This window comes from Pleurodeles waltl, chromosome 2_2, assembly GCF_031143425.1.
Source record: "Pleurodeles waltl isolate 20211129_DDA chromosome 2_2, aPleWal1.hap1.20221129, whole genome shotgun sequence".
Classification (NCBI taxonomy): Eukaryota; Metazoa; Chordata; class Amphibia; order Caudata; family Salamandridae; genus Pleurodeles; species Pleurodeles waltl.
In genome coordinates, this window is record NC_090439.1 from 1,151,605,163 (window position 1) to 1,151,623,193 (window position 18,031).

Sequence of the window (18,031 nt, forward strand, 5' to 3'; positions counted from 1 at the left end):
GGGTTCAGGCCTACATGGGTAGGTTGAATGGTGCTGCATTTAAACCTGCTGGTGAATCTGTCAAAATAAACTTTTTTGACAGAAAGAGGTCTGCTTTGATATATTCAATCATGCTACATGTGCGTTTTAGACTATATTTTAGGCTGCTATAATTCAAACGACGGAGATGTAAACATTTCCAATTAATTGCAGTAGTTGGATTTTATATAAATACACAGGAAAGTACCATTTATTAAATGACAATTTGTCTGCTTGAAGCTTAAATACGCTAATTATCATTAGCCGGCCTGTTGTTTCCTTTCCATTCAGCGCTGTATTCTTGATGAAAAGTGAAATTGCTCTTAGAACAGAAAGAATGGTTTGAGCATTTTGGTAGGAAAACCTGTTATAAGGTATGTTACTCATGCTCTTCCAGAAAGGAGAGCTGGGGAGGGCTCAGGATCTTCAATAACTTGTAAAGGATCATGGTGAAGCTTACAAGTTGAAAGTAAAATGTCCACTGGCACCGGAGGAAAAGGTGTCCTTGGATCCCGAAACCAATATAGCCAACCTGGTTCCAATCCGGTGAGTTGAAGAGATGGTCCCAGATCCAATTTTCTTTGGTTGAAAAAGAGCCAACCGCCCATTTTCCTATACAAACTCCTGGCTCAGGAGCATATTCCTGTGACAGAGTAATTCTGCATGCTGGAATTAACTAAGAATAGTACACTGTGGGATAGCGCAAACAAGATGTGCTGAAAAATAGGGAATGTTTGCCCTTGGAACTTATTACCCACTGGTCAGGGACTATTGATGAGTCAACCTACCCACTGTCCCTTAGTTTCAACAAGGTGGCTCTTGATTGACAGCAAATGAGAATTTGTTTAGACCTGTGCAAGTAGAAAATCAGACTGCACCTCGTTTTTGTTACCTGCCAGGACCACTGAATGACTTTACTTGTTTTCCTTTACACGCAAGACTAAGAAGTAGATTGCATTTCTCAGATGTCTGACCTCTTGTATGGCTGGAGGGACATCAAAAGTTGCAAGTGAACTTTTCCTCAAGTGACCAGCTGAGCACTTTGCACAAAACCTCAGAATAACGGCTTACACATTTGAAAGTTTGAAGTGGCCAAATTGGGTTGAGTATTTCCAAGAAGTAATAGGAAAGGTTGCAATTGGATGTCAAACAAGTAGTTATTAAACTTAAAATGTATCTTAATAGGCATTTAATGGCATGAGCAAATCTACTGCAAATAAAAAAGCACCCAATGTCATTTGCATGCAGTTTGCACTGCCACATACTGCCCACTGATACCTCAAGTTTAAAGACATTAGAAATATGAATGGAAAGGAACGGAAGTCCGATGACCTCAAGACTGTAGTGACTTTTAGTTAAAGTCCTACATTTGGTGACAACACATGTTATTAATAAGCCTTCGAGGAACATGATACAACATCATTAGAGCTTAGACAGCAGACTGTGGAGTGCATAGGGACAGAGACACTGGTTTGCACTAAACAATATAGATACACTTATGATATAAAGATAATTTCAAGGACCTCTTGAAAACAAAAAAAATGGATAGGATGTTAGTTGACCTAAAGTTCCTTTCTTCCAAGGTGGGGTTCAGCAGTCGTGCACTGTAGACAAAACTGGACCATTGCTTTTCATATTGAAGGTCATCTTAGAGGCTAAGTTGATAGTTTGCTGGGATTCAACCATATCCCATACAAGGAAAAAACAGGATCAAAGAGGATCCCTAATATAAGACAGGTTGTATTTTCTTGGAGTCATCATATTAAGATTTTTAAATACGTAGAGAGTCAAAATTCAAGAAAATCCCTGCATATTTGTGTACTAGCAGGGAGATATAAAAAATAGCTGCCCCTCCACACCTAAAACTACCGCAGCAATCCAGTATTATATTCTGGTCTCTGGCAGACTTTGCAGTATTTGCTCAGGTACTTTAATTCTTTGCCTGAGAAAGAAACACACTAAGGGCAGAACAAGAATTTGTTTTTTTTCTAAAAAGTACATACTCTAAATCTGAATATTGTAGTGTTTGATATAAAAAAACTTACAAAGTAGCAACTGGTGATACATATACAATAAACACAATATTTTAAGTGAATACTGTTAAGTAGTTATTTCTAATTTACTCTAGATACCTTCTGAGCGGTCCCATCAGGATATCGGTAAGCAAACAATAGAGGGGACTAGATGCACAATTGTGCAAAAGACATCTGGAAAAGGCTAGCTGTAAACTTCTTCAGGACAATCAGAGACATTACTAGCCATATGATTCTATATCGCTGTATAATATAAAACATTCATCCCTTTATTTACACTGAGATGCAGTAGTTACCTGCTTTCTGCACTGTTGACACTTTTCTGGTAGTTTGAACAACTAGATCACCCACAAAGAGGAAAAAAGAAAATTAATGCCAGATGTTGAGATTCTAAGTGTGAGAAAACAGGGCTGATTGCAGAGGCCCCCTAACTTTTTGCCCCCTTTTTCCACTTTTTGCTGGTGTTTTCCTGACTCTGGTGGTGCCCTGGGTACTGCTAACCAGTCCCAGGGCCTGTGCTCTGTGTAAAATGGATATGCAAATTAGGCTAATTATAATTGGCTAAGTTAACCTACCTATAAGTCCCTAATATATGGTAGGGCATGTAGGTTTGGGGACCACAGCATAGGTAGTGCACCCATAGGTGCACTGCTGAGGTGCCCAGTGTCATTTTAAAGGCAGGCCTGCCTTGTTGGCTGCTTTTAAATTAAAGTTATATGCAAATTCGACTTTGGAATTAAAAGTAGTTCCAAAGTCTTAAACTACCTTATTTTTACATATAAGTCACCCCTAAGGTTTGCCCTATGTGCCCCTAGGGCTGGGTGCCATGTAACTATAAGCAGGGACATTATAAAGATAGTTTTATAAACCCTGGTGAGGTAAAAACAGCCAAATTTGTTTTTCCCTCATTGTAGTAAATGGCCTTCATAGGCTAAAATGGGGAGACTTTATTTTAATTTTTAAAGTCTCCTTAAATGATGCATACCAAGAGTTTGGTATCAAATTAATTGTTGTAATAAATCCTACAACTTCCAGTTGTTGGATTTAATGTAACTTTTTCAGGTAAAGAGTTTTAAACTTTACCTGAAAAGTTGCCAATTTCAGCCCTGCATTGTTTTTGCTGCTGTGCTCTGATTGGCCAGCCTGAGAAGCTTGGCCAAGCTGCCTTGATGAGGTGTGAAGTGGCCTGGCTTCATACAAAGGAATGTGCCTGTGGGAAGGAATCTCCCCTCAGCAGATGGTGAGGCAGGAAGGGGGAGGGCTGCCAAACTGGTCTTCAAAGGCAGAGAAGGACATTTGGAGCAACCAGCAACACCCCACATCCTGCAACCCCAGACAACTAGGTGCCCCCTGATTAGATTAGGAGAGGGCAGGAGAGGGGTGTGTTCATGATTTTTAGCCACACCAGTGGGTGGGCTCAGCCAGATGTAACCTCCAAAAATCAGATTCAGCCATGATGGCTTTTTAGAGAATGTTGCCTCCTGGGATTGATTTTTGCCACACTTCCCAGGAAGTGGTCATCACAGGGGGAATGACCCTGCACCTGATTGGAGAACCAGGACCCCCCTGCTTTTCACCCAGGAGCAAGGATAAAACTGGCAGACCTGCACCCACACCTCAGTTCACTACCACATCCAACAAGGAAGAACAACAGAAGAAGAAGGACTGCCCTGCTGGACCCCTGGCCTGCACCTGGAACCTGCACTCAGAAGGACTGCACCAGCTGCACACTTGGGCTTCACCACAAGAAGGACTTTGCCTGGCTTCAACTGGTTCAAGGAGGGACTCCCTGTTTGCTACAGGTGAAAAATTGCTAACCAGAGTCCCCTGCACCAACTCCTGAAGAAAGCGACCAGCTGACCACTGTCCAGTGGCCAAAAAGGAGTTTGCGCCAGGTGCATTCTGGGAGTTGTAGTCCGCACCCCCCAAGGACCATCTCAGAACTTCTGGACTCTTGGGGTGAGCTGTGGACCCCAAAAGAACCTTAAAAGGACATCTGGGAGAAGCCCCAGAAGTTTGGAGAAGTTTGGAGAATTTTTGTAAAAAAGCTCCATAGAGGGACCGACCCGCCGCGGCTACTCTAGCCGGCTTGCCTCAACCGCGACCCGGCCTGATTTGCTGGTTCGTCCCGGTAAAGAAAAATCTCTGAAAAAGAGACTAAGTCCGAAGGTAAAAAGTTGACTGGGACCTCCCAGCCAGCGTATCCGAGGTGGGCTCCATGGACGTCGGATCAAGATCCAGGTTTACCCCGGTCGAAGGATTTTCACCTCGAAAAAACAACTAAGTCCGAAAGTAAAAATCTCCACCGAGGATTCCAGCATCGCGTATCCGGAGAAGGGCTCCAGGAGGTCGGATTGGACTGGCAGGTTCGTCCCGCTGAAGAAAATCTTCGAAAAAAAGACTAAGTATGAAGGTAAACTTTTAACCGAGGCCTCCCGCAGCCTGTAGCCGAGCAGGGCTCCATCGCGGTCGGCCTTAAACTTTGACTTTGCCCCGGTCGAGGTGCAACCAGATGACCCGATTGGCGCTTTTTGTTTCTAGGCGCTAAAAAAAAAAAAAATCTTTAAAAATTCATATCTCCGGTTCCCCTTATCCGATTTTATTCGTTTTGGTGTCATTTCAAAGATAAAAATATATTCCATTTGTATAAATTGGTTTTGGATTTTTAAACTGTTTCCTGTGTTTTATTTAATTACTGTTTTGTGATATTTGAATGCTTTACACTCTGTCTCCTAAGTTAAGCCTTGACGCTCGTTGCCAAGCTACCAAGGGTTGAGCTGGGGTTAATTTACTGAGACCTAACTGGACCTTAGTGGAGGTTAGTGGCCTATTGCTAAGTGTAGGTACCTACCTGCCCTTACCAATAACCCATTTTCCAACACCAACCAATGTATTTAGATGAAAATATTTTATTTTTTTAAACTATTTCCAGGCCAGTCTAGAATGGATTTTGGGTTTTGTAGAAAAACATAGATGGTTCTAAGATGCTCCGTCTATAATCAGAACTGATGATATTACAATGATTAATGCTGTTATTACTTTGAAACTAATGTGGCAAAGATCATAGAGCAACAGAGAATGTGGAACTTTACAAAGTTTTTGGACAACTTTTGGACACTGTTTAATTTTGTTGGAGACAATCTTTGTAATGTCTACAATGCATATAAATCATCAAAAATGCAATCTACTAATAAAGAGAGCGGGAAAGCATGAAATAAGTACATGTAGTTATGGGCATACATTTATATATCTATTTGTATATACACATGCATACTACTATATAGACTTATTACAAATAGAGCCTCTGTCTCTCTGTATTAAGGTGGGCACAACACTTCATAGGAAAGCTAAACTTGAAATTTCATAAACTTTTACCTCAATTGACCAATTTGCACAAATTATCTGCTGAACTGTATTTAAAATTACTACTTTGAAACTGGTATGTTTGTACTATGTTCTACATGGTGAACGTGTAAACTTTGACGTGGGATGTTAGGCAAGGGAACGGGTAGAATTCACACGTGAAATTGCATGGGTACATTCTTGGAAAACATAGCAAGTTTTTTATGAAAGTGTACCAGCTTTCAGATGCATGTAGTTCTCTATGCCACACAGAGCCTACTGACATTTTTGGATTTCACCTGTGTAATGAGAGAACATGATGGTAATTGCCCACAGCACTGTGGCCTGAAGTTGTTTTCCTGTACTTGGTAAAAACAGTGATTATAGAACAGGTTTTGAGGATAACAAAACAGCATTATGTGAGCAAGCACAGCAGGTGGCTTTGTGTATCTTAACATTGGATCCAACCTTGCACAAAACAATGGTACTACATGGATGTCCTAATGGCAATACCAAATACTACTTAAAAGTGGAACATAGGAAAGGAGTTATCCTTTCCTGCAGTTCCCTTTTTCTAAAGTACTCAGTATGAATCCTGTGCTACTAAGAAATTTGTAACATTATGCCACTTTTCCAACACTGTTTGAAAATCCATTTTTTGTGTGGTCACCTGTTCATCTGCTGCCTGGTATTTCTGATTCTTCTTCTCTGCACACGCAGGCACTGCTGGTCATGTCTCAATGTATGTGCTTTGACCCTTAAATATGACAAAACTGGCTAATAACCAATTTGCCCATTTGACTTACAGTAGGGTCTTATTATATGGTGCAGGAGATTTACCAGTGACATGGAAGTTATTAATGACTGGTGAACGAAAGCACACACATTGTCATTCACTAGGCTGATAAGCAGAATATGGGTTCAGCCCTACATGGGTAGGTTGACTGGTGCTGCATTTAAACCTGCTGGTGAATCTGTCAAAATAAACTTTTTTGACAGAAAGAGGTCTGCTTTGATATATTCAGTCACGCTACATGTGCGTTTTAGACTATATTTTAGGTTGCTATAACTCAAACGACGGAGATGTAAACATTTCCAATTAATTGCAGTAGTTGGATTTTATATAAATACACAGGAATGTACCATTTATTAACTGACAATTTGTCTGCTTGAAGTTTAAATACGCTAATTATCATTAGCTGGCCTGCTGTTTCCTTTCCACTCTGCGCTGTATTCTTGATGAGAAGTGAAACTGCTCTTGGAACTGAAAGAATGGTTTGAGCACTTTGGTAGAAAAACCTGTTATAAGGTATGTTACTCATGCTCTTCCAGAAAGGAGAGCTGGGGAGGGCTCAGGATCTTCAATAACTTGTAAAGGATCAGGGTGAAGCTTACAATTTGAAAGTAACATGTTGTTGGAAAATGGGTTATTGATAAGGGCAGGTAGGTACCTACACCTAGCAACAAGCCACTAACCTCAACGTAGGTCCAGTTAGGTCTCAGTAAATTAATCCCAGCTCAACCCTGGGTAGCTTGGCAACGAGCGTCAAGGCTTAACTTAGGAGACAGTGTGTAAAGCATTCAAACATCACAAAACAGTAATTAAATAAAACACAGGAAACAGTTTAAAAATCAAAAACCAATTTATAAAAATAGTTTATATTTGTATCTTTAAAATGACACACAAACGAATAAAATCGGATAAGGGGAACCGGAGATATGAATTTTTAAAGAATTATTATTTTTCTAGCGCTTAGAAACAAAAAGCGCCAATCGGGTCATCTGGTTGCACCTCTACCGGGGCAAAGTCAAAGTTTCAGGCCGACCGCGATGGAGCCCTGCTCGGCTACAGGTCGCGGGAGGCCTCGGTTAAAAAGTGACCTTCTGACTTAGTCTTTATTTTGAAGATTTTCTTCAGCGGGACGAACCTGCCAGTCCTATCCGACCTCCTGGAGCCCTTCTCCGGATACGCGATGCTGGATTCCTCGGTGGAGATTTTTACCTTCTCACGCCCTACCCGCCTCCGCCGCCCGCCAGAATCAGAATGAGGGCCTTAGTCTCTTTTTCGGAGATTTTTCTTTACCGGGAAGAACCACCAAGTCAGGCCGGGTCGCGGTTGAGGCAAGCCGGCTAGAATTTCCGCGGCCGTTCGGTCCCTCTATGGAGCTTTTTTAAAAAATTCTCAAATCTTCTCCAAACTTCTGGGGTTTCACCCAGATGTTCTTTTAAGGTTCTTTTGGGGTCCACAGCTCACCCCAAGGGTCCAGAACTTCTGAGATGGTCCTTGGGGGGTGCGGACTACAACTCCCAGAATGCACCTGGCGCAAATCCTTTTTGGCCACTGGGCAGTGGTCAGCTGGTCGCTTTCTTCAGAAGTTGGTGCAGGGGACTCTGGTTAGCAATTTTTCACCTGTAGCAAACAGGGAGTACCTCCTTGAACCAGTTGAAGCCAGGCAAAGTCCTTCTTGTGTTGAAGCCCAAGTGTGCAGCTGGTGCAGTCCTTCTGAGTGCAGGTTCCAGGTGCAGGCCAGGGGTCCAGCAGGGCAGTCCTTCTTCTCCTTTAGTTCTTTTCTTGTTGAAATCTGATGGGGATCGGAGGTGTGGGTGCAGGTCTGCCAGTTTTATCCTTGCTCCTGGGTGATAAGCAGGGGGGTCCTGGTTCTCCAATCAGGTACAGGGTCGTCCCCCTGTGATGACCACTTCCTGGGAAGTGTGGCAAAAATCCAGCCCAGAAGGAAACATTCTCTAAAAATCCAACATGGCTGAATCTAATTTTTGGAGGTTACATCTGGCTGAGCCCACCCACTGGTGTGGCTAAAAATCATAAACACACCCCTCTCCTGCCCTCTCCTAATCTAATCAAGGGGGCACCTAGTTGTCTGGGGTTGCAGGATGTGGGGGTGTTGCTGGTTGCTCCAAATGTCCTTCTCTGCCTTTGAAGACCAGTTTGGCAGCCCTCCCCCTTCCTGCCTCACCATCTGCTGAGGGGAGATTCTCTCCCACAGGCACATTCCTTTGTGTGAAGCCAGGCCACTTCACACCTCATCAAGGCAGCTTGGCTAAGCTGCTGCAGGCTGGCCAATCAGAGCACAGCAGCAAAAACAATGCAGGGCTGAAATTGGCAACTTTTTAGGTAAAGTCTAAAACTTTTTACCGGAACAAGTTATATTAAATCCAACAACTGGAAGTTGTGGGATTTATTACAACAATTAATTTGATACCAAATTATTGGTATGCAACATTTAAGGAGACTTTAAAATTTAAAATAAAGTCTTCCCATTCTAGCCTATGCAGGCCATTTACTACAATGAGGGAAAAACGAATTTGGCTGTTTTTACCTCACCAGGGCTTATAAAACTATTTTTATAACGTCCCTGCTTATAGTTACATGGCACCCAGCCCTAGGGGCACATAGGGCACACCTTAGGGGTGACTTATATGTAAAAATAAGGTAGTTTAAGACTTTGGAACTACTTTTAATTCCAAAGTTGAATTTGCATATAACTTTAATTTAAAAGCAGCCAGCAAGGCAGGCCTGCCTTTAAAATGACACTGGGCACCTCAGCAGTGCACTTATGGGTGCACTACCTATGCTGTGGTCCCTAAACCTACATGCCCTACCATATACTAGGGACTTATAGGTAGGTTAACTTAGCCAATTATAATTAGCCTAATTTACATATTGATTTTACACAGAGCACAGGCCCTGGGACTGGTTAGCAGTACCCAGGGCACCATCAGCGTCAGGAAAACACCAGCAAAAAGTGGAAAATGGGGGCAAAAAGTTAGGGGGCCTCTGCAATCAGCCCTGTTTTCTCACACATGTCTACCGGTACCGAAGTAAAAGGTGTCCTTGGATCCCAAAAAACAATATAGCCAACCTGGTTCCAATCCAGTGAGGTGGATTGATGGTCTCAGATCCAATTTTGTTTGGTTGAGAAAGAGCCAACCGCCCATTTTCCTATACACACTCCTGCCTCAGGAGCCCATTTCTGTGACAGAGTAATTCTGCCATGCTGGAATTAACTAAGAATAGTACAATGTGGGATAGCGCAAACAAGATGTGCTGAAAAAAAAGGAATGTTTGCCCTTGGAACTTATTACACACTGGTCAGGGACTATTGATGAGTCAACCTACCCACTGTCTCTTAGTTTCAACAAGGTGGCTCTTGACTGACTGCAAATGAGAATTTATTTAGACCTCTGCAAGTAGAAAATCAGACTGCCAGGACCACTGAATGACTCTACTTGTTTTCCCTTACACGCAAAACTAAGAAGTAGATTGCATTTCTCAGACGTCTGACCTCTTGTATGGCTGGAGGGACATCAAAAGTTGCAAGTAATCTTTTCCTCAAGTGACCAGCTGAGCACTTTGCACAAAACCTCAGAATAACGGCGTACACATTTGAAAGTTTGAAATGGCCAAATTGGGTTGAGTATTTCGAAGAAGTAATAGGAAAGGTTGCAATTGGATGTCAAACAAGTAGTTATTAAACTTAAAATGTATCTTAATAGGCTTTTAATGGCATGAGCTAATCTACTGCAAATAAAAAAGAACCCGATGTCATTTGCATGCAGTTTGCACTGCCACATACTGCCCACTGACACCTCAAGTTTAAAGACATTTAAAATATGAATGGAAAGGAACGGAAGTCCGATGACCTCAAGACTGTATTGACTTTTAGTCAAAGTCCTGCATTTGGTGACAACACATGTTATTAATAAGCCTTCGAGGAACATGATACAACATCATTAGAGCTTAGACAGCAGACTGTGGAGTGCATAATGACAGAGACACTGATTTAAACTAAACAATATAGATACACTTATGATATAAAGATAATTTCAAGGACCTTTTAAAAACAAAAAAAATGGATAGGATGTTAGTTGACCTAAAGTTCCTTTCTTCCAAGGTGGGGTTCAGCAGTTGTGCATTGTAGACAAAACTGGACCATTGCTTTTCATATTGAAGGTCATTTTAGAGGCTAAGTTGATAGTTTGCTGTCATTCAACCATATCCCATACAAGGAAAAAACAGAATCAAAGAGGTTCCCTAGCATCAGACAGGTTGTATTTTCTTGGAGTCATCATATTAAGATTTTTATATACGTAGAGTGTCAAAATTCAAGAAAATCCCTGCATGTTTGTGTCCTAGCAGGGAGATATAAAAAATAGATGTCCCTCCACACCTAAAACTACTGCAGCAATCCAGTATGATATTCTGGTCTCTGGCAGACTTTGCAGTATTTGCTCAGGTACTTTAATTCTTTGCCTGAGAAAGAAACACACTAAGGGCAAAGCAAGAATCTGTTTTGTTTCTAAAAAGTACATACTCTAAATCTGAATGTTGTAGGGTTTGATATAAAAAAACTTACAAAGTAGCAACTGGTGATACATATACAATAAACACAATATTTTATATAAATACTGTTAAGTAGTTATTTCTAATTTACTCTAGATACCTTCTGAGCGGTCCCATCAGGATATCGGTAAGCAGACAATAGAGGGGACTAGATACACAATTGTGCAAAAGACATCTGGAAAAGGCTAGCTGTAAAATTCTTCAGGACAATCAGAGACATTACATGCCATATGATACTATGTCGCTGTATAACATAAAATATTTACACTGAGATGCAGTAGTTACCTGCTTTCTGCACTGTTGCCACTTTTCTGGTAGTTGGAACAACTAGATCGCCCGCAAAGAGGAAAACAGAAAATTAATGCCAGATGTTGAGATTCCAAGCAATGTATTTAGATGAAAATATTTTATTTTTTTAACTATTTCCAGGCCCGTCTAGAATGGAATTGGGGTTTTGTAGAAAAACATAGATGGTTCTAAAATGCTCCGTCTATAATCAGAACTGATGATAATACAATGAGTAATGCTGTTATTACTTTGAAACGAATGTGGCAAAGATCATAGACCAACAGAGAATGTGGAACTTTACAAAGTTTTTGAACAACCTTTGGATACTGTTTAATTTTGTTGGAGACAATCTTTGTAATGTTTACAATGCATATAAATCATCAAAAATGCAATCTACTAACAAAGAGAGCGGGAAAGCATGAAATATGTACATGTAGTTATGGGCATACATTTAGGTATGTATTTGTATATACACATGCATACTACTATATAGACTTATTACAAATAGAGCCTCTGTCTCTCTGTATTAAGGTGGGCACAACACTTCATAGGAAAGCTAAACTTGAAATTTCTTAAACTTTTACCACAATTGACCAATTTGCACAAATTATCTGCTGAACTGTATTTAAAATTACTACTTTGAAACTGGTAAATTTGTTGTATGTTCTACATGGTTAAAGAGTAAACTTTGACATGGGATGTTAGACAAGGGAGCGGATAGAATTCACACGTGAAATTGCATTGGTACATTCTTGGAAAACATAGCAAGTGTTTTATGAAAGTGTACCAGCTTTCACATGCATGTAGTTCTCTATGCCACAAAGAGTCTACTGACATTTTTGGATTGGACCTCTGTAATGAGAGAACATGATGGTAACTGTCCACAGCACTGTGGCCTGAAGTTGCTTTCCTGTACTTGGTAAAAACAGTGACTATAGAACAAGTTTTGAGGATAACAAAACAGCATTATGTGAGCGGGCACAGCAGGTGGTGACATGGAAGTTATTAATGACTGGTGAACGAAAGCACACACATTGTCATTAACTAGGCTGATAAGCAGAATATGGGTTCAGGACTACATGGGTAGGTTGACTGGTGCTGCATTTAAACCTGCTGGTCAATCTGTCAAAATAAACTTTTTTGACAGAAAGATCTATGCTTTGATATATTCAGTCACGCTACATGTGCGTTTTAGACTATATTTTAGGTTGCTATAATTCAAACGGCGGAGATGTAAACATTTCCAATTAATTGCAGTAGTTGGATTTTATATAGATACACAGGAAAGTACCATTTATTAAGTGACAATTTGTCTGCTTGAAGCTTAAATACGCTAATTATCATTAGCCAGCCTGTTGTTTCCTTTCCATTCAGCGCTGTATTCTTGATGAGAATTGAAACTTCTCTTAGAACAGAAAGAATGGTTTGAGCATTTTGGTAGAAAAACCTGTTATAAGGTATGTTACTCATGCTCTTCCAGAAAGGAGAGCTGGGGAGGGATCAGGATCTTCAATAACTTGTAAAGGATCACGATAAAGCTTACAAGTTGAAAGTAACATGTCCACTGGCACCGGAGGAAAAGTTGTCCTTGGATCCCAAAACCAATATAGCCAACCTGGTTCCAATCTAGTGAGGTGAAGAGATGGTCCCAGATCCAATTTTGTTTGGTTGAGAAAGAGCCAACCGCCCATTTTCCTATACACACTCCTGGATCAGGAGCCTATTCCTGTGACACAGTAATTCTGCCATGCTGGAATTAACTAAGAATAGTACACTGTGGGATAGCGCAAACAAGATGTGCTGAAAAATGGGGAATGTTTGCCCTTGGAACTTATTACCCACTGGTCAGGGACTATTGATGAGTCATCCTACCCACTGTCTCTTAGTTTCAACAAGGTGGCTCTTGACTGACTGCAAATGAGAATTTATTTAGACCTGTGCAAGTAGAAAATCAGACTGTACCTCGTATTTGTGACCTGCGAGGACCACTGAATGACTCTGCTGGTTTTCCCTTACACGCAACACTAATAAGTAGATTGCATTTCTCAGATGTCTGACCTCTTCTATGGCTGGAGGGACATCAAAAGTTGCAAGTGATATTTTCCTCAAGTGACCAGCTGAGCACTTTGCACAAAACCTCAGAATAACGGAGTACACATTTGAAAGTTTGAAATGGCCAAATTGGGTTGAGTATTTCCAAGAAGTAATAGGAAAGGTTGCAATTGGATGTTAAACAAGTAGTTATTAAACTTAAAATGTATCTTAATAGGCTTTTAATGGCATGAGCTAATCTTCTGCAAATAAAAAAGCACCCGATGTCATTTGCATGCAGTTTGCACTGCCACATACTGCCCACTGATACCTCAAGTTTAAAGACATTTAAAATATGAATGGAAAGGAATGGAAGTCCGATGACCTCAAGACTGTAGTGACTTTTAGTTAAAGTCCTGCATTTGGTGACAACACATGTCATTAAGAAGCCTTCGAGGAACATGATACAACATCATTAGAGCTTAGACAGCAGACTGTGGAGTGCATGGGGACAGAGACACTGATTTGCACTAAACAATATAGATACACTTATGATATAAAGATAATTTCAAGGACCTCTTGAAAACAAAAAAAATGGATAGGATGTTAGTTGACCTAAAGTTCCTTCCTTCTATGGTGGGGTTCAGCAGTCGTGCACTGTAGACCAAACTGGACCATTGCTTTTCATATTGAAGGTCATTTTAGAGGCTAAGTTGATAGTTTGCTGGCATTCAACCATATCCCATACAAGGAAAACACAGAATCAAAGAGGATCCCTAACATCAGACAGGTTGTATTTTCTTGGAGTCATCATATTAAGATTTTTATATACGTAGAGTGTCAAAATTCAAGAAAATCCCTGAATGTTTGTGTGCTTGCAGGGAGATATCAAAAATAACTGTCCCTCCACACGTAAACTACTGCAGCAATCCAGTATGATATTCTGGTCTCTGGCAGACTTTGCAGTATTTGCTCAGGTACTTTAATTCTTTGCCTGAGAAAGAAACACACTAAGGGCAGAGCAAGAATGTGTTTTCGTTCTAAAAAGTACATACTCTACGTCTGAATGTTGTAGTGTTTGATATCAAAAAACTTACAAAGTAGCAACTGGTGATACATATTCAATAAACGCAATATTTTATATGAATACTGTTAAGTAGTTATTTCTAATTTACTCTAGATACCTTCTGAGCGGTCCCATCAGGATATCGGTAAGCAAACAATAGAGGGGACTAGATGCACAATTGTGCAAAGGACATCTGGAAAAGGCTAGCTGTAAAATTCTTCACGACAATCAGAGACATTACATGCCATATGATTCTATGTCGCTGTATAACATAAAACATTCATCCCTTTATTTACACTGAGATGCAGTAGTTACCTGCTTTCTGCACTGTTGCCACTTTTCTGGTAGTTGGAACAACTAGATCGCCCGCAAAGAGGAAAACAGAAAATGTATTCCAGATGTTGAGATTCCAAGCAATATATTTAGATGAAAATACTTTATTTTTTCCACTATTTCCAGGCCCGTCTAGAATGGATTTTGGGTTTTGTAGAAAAACATAGATGGTTCTAAAATGCTCCGTCTATAATCAGAACTGATGATAATACAATGATTAATGCTGTTATTACTTTGAAACGAATGTGGCAAAGATTATAGAGCAACAGAGAATGTGGGACTTTACAAAGGTTTTGGACAACTTTTAGACACTGTTTAATTTTGTTGGAGACAAACTTTGTAATGTTTACAATGCATATCAATCATCAAAAATGCAATCTACTAATAAAGAGAGCGGGAAAGCATGAAATATGTACATGTAGTTATGGGCATACATTTATTTATCTATTTGTATGTACACATGCATACTACTACATAGACTTATTACAAATATAGCCTCTGCCTCTCTGTATTAAGGTGGGCACAGCACTTCATAGGAAAGCTAAACTTGAAATTTCATAAACTTTTACCTCAATTGACCAATCTACACAAATTATCTGCTGAACTGTATTTAAAATTACTACTTTGAAACTGGTAAATTTGTAGTATGTTCTACATGGTGAAATTGTAAACTTTGACGTGGGATGTTAGGTAAGGGAGCGGGTAGAATTCACACGTGAAATTGCATGGGTACATTCTTGGAAAACATAGCAAGTGTTTTATGAAAGTGTACCAGCTTTCAGATGCATGTAGTTCTCTATGCCACACAGAGCCTACTGACATTTTTGGATTTGACCTGTGTAATGAGAGAACATGATGGTAATTGCCCACAGCACTGTGGCCTGAAGTTGTTTTCCTGTACTTGGTAAAAACAGTGATTATAGAACAATTTTTGAGGATAACAGAACAGCATTATGTGAGCAAGCACAGCAGGTGGCATTGTGTGTATCTTAACATTGGATCCAACCTTGCACAAAACAATGGTACTACGTGAATGTCCTAATGGCAATACCAAATACTACTGAAAAGTGGAACATAGGAAAGGAGTTATCCTTTCCTGCAGTTTCTTTTTTTCTAAAGTACTCAGTATGAACCCTGTGCTACGAATAAATTTATAATATTATGCCACTTTTCTAACACTGTTTGAAAATCATTTTTTTGTGTGGTCACCTGTTCATCTGCTGACTGGTATTTCTGATCCTTCTTCTCTGCACACGCAGGCACTGCTGGTCATGTCTCAATGTATGTGCTTTGACCCTTAAATATGACAAAATTGGCTAATAACCAATTTGCCCATTTGACTTACCAGTAAGGTCTTATTATATGGTGCAGGAGATATACCAGTGACATGGAAGTTATTAATGACTGGTGAACGAAAGCACACACTTTGTCATTCACTAGGCTGATAAGCAGAATATGGGTTCAGGCCTACATGGGTAGGTTGACTGGTGCTGCATTTAAACCTGCTGGTGAATCTGTCGGAATAAACTTTTTTGACAGAAAGAGGTCTGCTTTGATATATTCAGTCACGCTACATGTGCGTTTTAGACTATATTTTAGGTTGCTATAATTCAAATGACGGAGATATAAACATTTCCAATTAATTGCGGTAGTTGGACTTTATATAAATACACAGATAAGTACCATTTGATAACTGACAATTTGTCTGCTTGAAGCTTAAATACGCTAATTATCTTTAGCTGGCCTGTTGTTTCCTTTCCACTCAGCGCTGTATTCTTGATAAGTGAAACTGCTCTTAGAACAGAAAGAATGGTTTGAGCCTTTTGGTAGGAAAACCTGTTATAAGGTATGTTACTCATGCTCTTCCAGAAAGGCGAGCTGGGAGAGTTTAGGATCTTCAATAACTTGTAAAGGATCAGGGTTAAGCTTACAAGTTGAAAGTAACATGTCCACTGGCACCGGAGGAAAAGGTGTCCTTGGATCCCAAAACCAATATAGCCAACCTGGTTCCAATCCAGTGAGGTGGAGAGATGGTCCCAGATCCAATTTTGTTTGGTTGAGAAAGAGCCAAACGCCCATTTTCCTATGCACTCTCCTCGCTCAGGAGCCTATTCCTGTGACACAGTAATTCTGCCATGCTGGAATTAACTAAGAATAGTACACTGTGGGATAGCGCAAACAAGATGTGCTGAAAAATAGGGAATGTTTGCCCTTCGAACTTATTACCCACTGGTCAGGGACTATTGATGAGTCAACCTACCCACTGTCTCTTAGTTTCAACAAGGTGGCTCTTTACTGACTGCAAATGAGCATTTATTTAGACTTGTGCAAGTAGAAAATCAGACTGCACCTCGTATTTGTGACCTGCCAGGACCACTGAATGACTCTGCTTGTTTTCCCTTACACGCAAGACTAAGAAGTAGATTGCATTTCTCAGATGTATGACCTCTTGTATGGCTGGAGGGACATCAAAAGTTGCAAGTGATCTTTTCCTCAAGTGACCAGCTGAGCACTTTGCACAAAACCTCAGAATAACGGCGTACACATTTGAAAGTTTGAAATGGCCAAATTGGGTTGAGTATTTCCAAGAAGTAATAGTAAAGGTTGCAATTGGATGTCAAACAATAGTTATTAAACTTAAAATGTATCTTAATAGGCTTTTAATGGCATGAGCTAATCTGCAAATAAAAAAGCACCCAATGTCCTTTGCATGCAGTTTGCACTGCCACATACTGCCCACTGACACCTCAAGTTTAAAGACCTTTAAAATATGAATGGAAAGGAACGGAAGTCTGATGACCTCAAGACTGTAGTGACTTTTAGTTAAAGTCCTGCATTTGGTGACAACACATGTTATTAATAAGCCTTCGAGGAACATGATACAACATTATTAGAGCTTAGACAGCAGACTGTGGAGTGCATACGGACAGAGACACTGATTTGCACTAAACAATATAGATACACTTATGATATAAAGATAATTTCAAGGACCTCTTGAAAACAAAAAAAATGGATAGGATGTTAGTTGACCTAAAGTTCCTTCCTTCTAAGGTGGGGTTCAGCAGTCCTGCACTGTAGACCAAACTGGACCATTGCTTTTCATATTGAAGGTCATTTTAGAGGTTAAGTTGATAGTTTGCTGGAATTCAACCATATCCCATACAAGGAAAAAACAGAATCAAAGAGGATCCCTATCATCAGACAGGTTGTATTTTCTTGAAACATAGTGTGTCAAAATTCAAGAAAATCCCTGCATGTTTGTGTCCTAGCAGGGAGATATCAAAAATAGCTGCCCCTGCACACCTAAAACTACCGCAGCAATCCACTATGATATTCTGGTCTCTGGCAGACTTTGCAGTATTTGCTCAGGTACTTTAATTCTTTGCCTGAGAAAGAAACACACTAAGGGCAGAGCAAGAATTTGTTTTTTTTCTAAAAAGTCCATACTCCAAGTCTGAATGTTGTAGTGTTTGATATAAAAAAACTTACAAAGTAGCAACTGGTGATACATATACAATAAACACAATATTTTATATGTATACTCTTAAGTAGTTATTT